Raw genomic sequence first — 6,444 nt, 5'->3', positions numbered from 1 at the left:
CCCCTGTCAGAGCAGCTGACTTCTCCTGCACGGGTCCAGAGTCCTGCACTTGCACCTCTGTCACTGACCTCCTGACATCAGTGACATTGCCCTGCCTCTCCCCTCCTTAGTTCTTATGATGGACAGTGACCAGCAACAGGATGGCCTGATGTGGGTGGAGCTATAATAGCCCCGCCCCTTTTCAACCCGCGAAGCGATTCCTGCAGCCTGAACCTACCCTGCCCAGCATGATGAACATCAGTTGGATTGTCACAACTGCACCAGTGATGTGAGTAGCAGGGGAATTACTGCGGTTATATTCAGCTTTCCCAGACTAGGCACATGTGACCTGCAGTACAGTAGGAAAGCTGGGTGAATTATATCATGAAATGTCATCCAGCTTCCCTGCTATCCTGCATGGCACAAGTGCAGAGGCATTAGAGTATGGGGGAGAGGCACAGCAGGAAAGCTGGGTGTCTATATATGTGTATTGTATATGTGTGCGTCCATGTATGTGGTGACTGTGTGCATGAGTGCGTCCATGTATCTGGAGAGTGTGTGTATGAATGCATCTATGTATATGGTGAGCGCATATATGAGTGCGTCCATGTATGTGGAGAGTGCGTGTATGAGTGCGCCCATGTATATGGTGAGCACATGTATGAGTGCGTCCATGTATGTGGAGAGTGCGTGTATGAGTGCATCCATGTATGTGGAGAGTGTGTGTATGACTGCATCCATGTATGTGGAGAGTGCGTGTATGACTGCGTCCATGTATGTGGAGAGTGCGTGTATGACTGCGTCCATGTATGTGGAGAGTGCGTGTATGACTGCGTCCATGTTTGTGGAGAGTGCGTGTATGACTGCGTCCATGTATGTGGAGAGTGCGTGTATGACTGTGTCCATGTTTGTGGAGAGTGCGTGTATGAATGCGTCCATGTATGTGGAGAGTGCGTGTATGACTGCGTCCATGCATGTGGAGAGTGCGTGTATGACTGCGTCCATGTATGTGGAGAGTGCGTGTATGACTGCGTCCATGTATCTGGAGAGTGCGTGTATGACTGCGTCCATGTATGTGGAGAGTGCGTGTATGACTGCGTCCATGTATCTGGAGAGTGCGTGTATGACTGCGTCCATGTATGTGGAGAGTGCGTGTATGACTGCACTATTGGGGCATCTATTGGGGGCCCTATATACTGGCACGCATTATAGGTGGGCACTATGGAGAAGTGGGGGACAAGAGCACTATGAGGGCATTATATAGGGGCATTTAATACTGGCACCCATTTTGATGCCACTATGGGGAAGGGAGGAAAGGAGCAACATGGGGGTATCTATGTGGGGCAGTCTATAGGGGCATTTTATAGTGCCACATTATGGAGGGCACTATGGAGACGGGGAAGGAGCACTATGGGGGCATCTTCTGGGGGGACTATATAGGAGTATTTTATACTGGCACAAATTATAAGGTCACTATGGGCACCTAAGCTCAACTGGTGGCACTAAGTGTTTTTTGTAGTGGCACACAGTACGGGTCATTGGAACACATGAGGGCACTCTGGGGACATTGGCTCTACTGGGGGCACTAAGAGGAGGTATTTCTTTTTTTACTGCTACACGACGGGGCATTTTTTGTACTGGTGCACATTATAAGGGGGGGGTTCTACTGTCAGACATTATAAAGAGAATTATTACTATCGGGGCATTATGGTGGGCTTTATTACAACTGTAACAGTAGATTACATAAAAAAATAAAAATAAATTTTGACTGTAAAATAATAGCAGTCGGTTGCCTGCACATGTGTGTGTTTCAGGCCCTGCAAGTGCATAGTGTCACCAGCGCATCTCCTATCTGGTGTCACAGTAGATTACATTTAAAAAAATATATCATAATTTTGACTGTAAAATAATAGCAGTCGGTTGCCTGCACGCGTGTCTGTTTCAGGCCCTGCAAGTGCATAGTGTCACCAGTGCATCTCCTATCTGGTGTCACAGTAGATTACATTTAAAAAAACAAAACAATTTTGACTGTAAAATAATAGCAGTCGGTTGCCTGCACGCGTGTGTGTTTCAGGCCCTGCAAGTGCATAGTGTCTCCTATCTGGTGTCAGAGTAGATTACATTAAAAAAAAAAAAACTATTTTGATTGTAAAATGCAACTCATATCTGGTGTCACTCATATCTATGCACACATAGTACAACTAAACTAATCTAAAAATAATGATAGGCAGAGGCAGGCCACCCCGCATGGGCCGTCGTGGTCGTGGTGCTGTGATTCCCTTTGGCCCTAGAATAATGCCCAGTGTTCAGAGGCCACGTACCCTGAACTCGAAAAGTTCTGAGGACATAGTTGACTGGCTAACACAGGACACCCAATCTTCTACAGCTTCCGCTCGGAACCTTGACGCACTATCCTCCTCCAGCTCAGCTTCGGGCACCTCTCAAGTTACCACTCGCCCGCCTGCCACCACCACCAACACTAGCACCACAGCTGCTTCACATGATCTGTCAGAGGAGTTATTTACTCATCAGTTGGAAGAAATGAGTGATGCACAACCATTATTGCCAGAGGATGTAGATAACAGGGATATGTCTCAGTCAGGCAGCATTACACACATGAACGTACGGTGTGATGATGATGATGTTGTACCCGCTGCTGCTTCCTTTGCTGAGTTGTCAGATACAAGTGAAGCGGTTGATGATGACGATGTGGGTGCCCGCTCGAAGAGAAGAAGAACAGGGGGAAAGTTCAGATGGGGAGACAGAGAGGAGAAGGAGACGAGTTGGAAGCGGGGGGAGGTCGTCGCAAGGAGCTAGTGGCACAGTCAGACAGCATGCATCGGCACCCGGGGTCAGCCAGACAGCACGCCAATCAACGCATGCTGTTGCCACCACCAGAATGCCGTCATTGCATAGATCATCAGTGTGGCATTTTTTTTGTGTGTCTGCCTCTGACAACAGCGATGCCATTTGCAACCTGTGCCAAAAGAAACTGAGTCGTGGGAAGTCTAACACCCACCTAGGTACAACTGCTTTGTGAAGGCATATGATCTCAAATCACAACACATGAGTACAAGCAGCACACAAACTCAAAGCCGCCATTCTCCTCCTGGTCCAGCATCTTCAGCCATGTCAACCACTGCTGTCCTCCTTGCCCCCTCTCAACCATCCGCCACTCCGTCTCTCGCCTTTCTGCTCATCTGCCCACAGTCAGGTGTCTGTCAAGGACATGTTTGAGCATAAGAAGCTAATATCACAAAGTCGCTTGCCCGGCGTCTGACAGCTGGCTTGTCGGAAATCTTAGCCTGCCAGATTTTACCATACAAGCTGGTGGAGTCTGGGGCCTTCCAAAAATTTGTAGCTATTGGGACACCGCAGTGGAAGGTAACCGGCTGAAATTTCTTTGCACAAAAGGCAATCCCCAACCTGTACTCGATTGTGCAAAAGGAAGTAATGGCATGTCTGGCACACAGTGTTGGGGCAAGGGTCCATCTGACCACTGATACCTGGTCTGCAAAGCATATATCACCTACACTGCACATTGGGTAAACCTGTTGACGGCTGCCAAGCATGTAATGCGTAATGCGTGGCTCTGCAGAGGAGTTGGTGACACCGCCACGACTTGCAGGCAGGCCTGCTGCCACCTCCTCTACTTCTCCTACTCAATCCTTTTCGATAACCTCCTCGGCTGAGTCCTCTTCTGCTGCTGCGTCTTGCTCCACATCAACTGCAACCCCCTAGCTCCCCAGGGGCTATTCCACATCCCAGATACGACAGTGTCACGTCGTCTTGGGGTTGACTTGCCTAAAAGCAGAGAGTCACACCGGACCAGCACTCCTGTCCGCCCTGAACGCACAGGTGGATCAGTGGCCGACGCCGCACCAACTGGAGATCGGCAAAGTGGTGTGTGATAACGGAAGCAATTTGTTGGCGGCATTGAATTTGGGCAAGTTGACACATGTGCCGTGCATGGCACATGTGTTGAATCTGATTGTACAACGCTTTGTGCATAAGTACCCAGGCTTACAGGACGTCCTCAAGCAGGCCAGGAAGGTGTGTGGCCATTTCAGGCGTTCCTACACGGCCATGGTGCACTTTTCAGATATCCAGCGGCGAAACAACATGCCAGTGAGACGCTTGATTTGCGACAGCCCGACACGTTGGAATTCAACACTCCTAATGTTCGACCGCCTGCTCCAACAAGAAAAAGCCGTCAACGAGTATTTGTATGACCAAGATGCTAGGACAGCCTCTGCAAGCTGGGAATTTTTTTGCCACGTTACTGGACGCTCATGCACAATGCCTGTAGGCTCATGCGTCCTTTTGAGGAGGTGACAAACCTAGTCAGTCGCACCGAAGGCACCATCAGCGACATCATCTCATTTGATTTCTTCCTGGAGCTTGCCCTGCGAAGAGTGCTGGATCAGGCCGTAGATGAGCATGAAGAGGAAGAGTTGTGGTCACCATCACCACCAGAAACAGCCGTATCAGCATCGCTTGCTGGACCTGCGGCAACGCTGGAAGAGGAGTCTGAGGAAGAGGAGTCAGAGGAGGAATGTGGCTTTGAGGAGGAGGAGGAGGAGGAGGAAGACCAACCACAGCAGGCATCCCAGGGTGCTCGTTGTCACCTATCTGGTACCCGTGGTGTTGTACGTGGCTGGGGGGAAGAACAGACCTTCAGTGAGATCAGTGAGATCGAGGAACGGGACATGATGAGTAGCTCGGCATCCAACCTTGTGCAAATGGGGTCTTTCATGCTGTCGTGCCTGTTGAGGGACCCTCATATAAAAAGGCTGAAGGAGAACAACCTGTACTGGGTGGCCACGCTACTAGACCCCCGGTATAAGCAGAAAGTGCCAGAAATGTTACCGAATTACCGGAAGTCAGAAAGGATGCAGCAGTTCCAAAATTAAAAAGTATGCTTTACACAGCGTATAAGGGTGATGTCACAGCACAACGGGAATCTAACAGGGGAAGAGGTGGAAGTAATCCTCCTCCTACCACGACCACGCCGGCAAGGACAGGACGCTTTACAGACGTGTTGTTGATGGAGGACATGCAGAGCTTTTTAAGTCCTACGCATCGCCACAGCCCTTCCGGGTCCACCCTCAGAGAACGACTCGACCGACAGGTAGCAGACCACCTCGCCTTAACTGCAGATATCGACACTCTGAGGAGCGATGAACCCCTTGACTACTGGGTGTGCAGGCTTGACCTGTGGCCTGAGCTATCCCAATTTGCGATAGAACTTCTGGCCTGCAATGTTTTAGTGCACTTTCTGCCTGGAAAACATAAATTTTTCTGGCCGCTGCTGCAGCAGCGGCTGCAACAATACCTGGTTTTTCTGGCATGTGTGCATGCCTAATTTTTCTGGCCTCTAGTGCTGCACTGTGGCTGCAAAAACCAAACAAAAAAAAAAGGCACATACATGTGTTAATTCCCCTTCGTGATCGTTACCTTCTTGTGGTGAAGGGGCTTGCGTATCACAATGAAGCGACCACCCCTATGAGTGTGTTGGCAATGGCAATGTTGGCACACCCCAGATGATAAGGTCATTGCTTCATTGTGAACAGACCAAAAGCGATCGGCTGGATAATTTTGCATAGAAAAAACATTAATTTTCTTTGTGATCATCTAAGGTGATCATTAAAGCCTACTAGGCCAACAATGGGAATCATTGTTTTCTGGGTCACTTAACTGTCACTGAACTACCTCAGCACGACCATAGACTTTGAAAAAACCCCATCGCCTGCAATCTCCCAAACGTGCGCACGAGCACAGTCATCACTACACCAAGATTGACGAATAGAGGAATAAAATTTATGTCATGAGTGTATCAACTATTGACAATTCTTTGCGGTTGTCTAAAATCTATTCCATAATAGGGGACGTAACAGGGATTAAACTGATAGGAATAGTACTACTTAAGCACACCACTCATATCTGGTGGCACAGTACATTGCAAGGCGTACGCGCAGTGCCCCAAATTGGAAGTAAGAGGACCGACCAAGCATATTTTTCCATCTCCCGGTTCCTAAAATCTATTCCATACACCGGCCCCTGATAGGGGACAAAACAGAGATTAAACTGTTAAGAACAGATTTTTTTTAATAAAAAAAAAAGAGGACAGCCTCTGCGGAGTTGGGTATTTTTTGGCCGCGTTACTGAACTCTCATGCACAATGGCTGTAGGCTCATGCGTCCTTTTGCGGAGGTGACAAACCTGGTCAGTCAAACCCAAGGCAACATCATCGACCTCATCCCATATGCGTTTTTTCTGGAGCGTGCCCTGCTAAGAGTGCTGGATCAGGCCGTAGATGAGCATGGAGAGGAAGAGTTGTGGTCACCATCACCACCAGAAGCAGCCTTTTCGTCGTCGATTGCTGGACCTGCAGCAATGCAGAGAGAGGAGTCCGAAGAAGAGGAGTCAAAAGGAGGTAGGTGGCTTTGAGGAGGTGGAAGACCA

General features: G+C 49.1%; 1 pseudogene; it reads right to left on the bottom strand.

The window, feature by feature from the left end:
• Positions 1 to 5,928: 5,928 nt before the first annotated feature.
• LOC121000106 lies at positions 5,929 to 6,106 on the bottom strand (annotated as a pseudogene).
• Positions 6,107 to 6,444: the final 338 nt, after the last annotated feature.

Source organism: Bufo bufo, chromosome 4 (genome assembly GCF_905171765.1).
Source record: "Bufo bufo chromosome 4, aBufBuf1.1, whole genome shotgun sequence".
NCBI classification, from domain to species: Eukaryota; Metazoa; Chordata; class Amphibia; order Anura; family Bufonidae; genus Bufo; species Bufo bufo.
The sequence above is the reverse complement of the archived record's forward strand: the minus strand, read 5'-3'. Positions and strand labels throughout refer to the sequence as shown.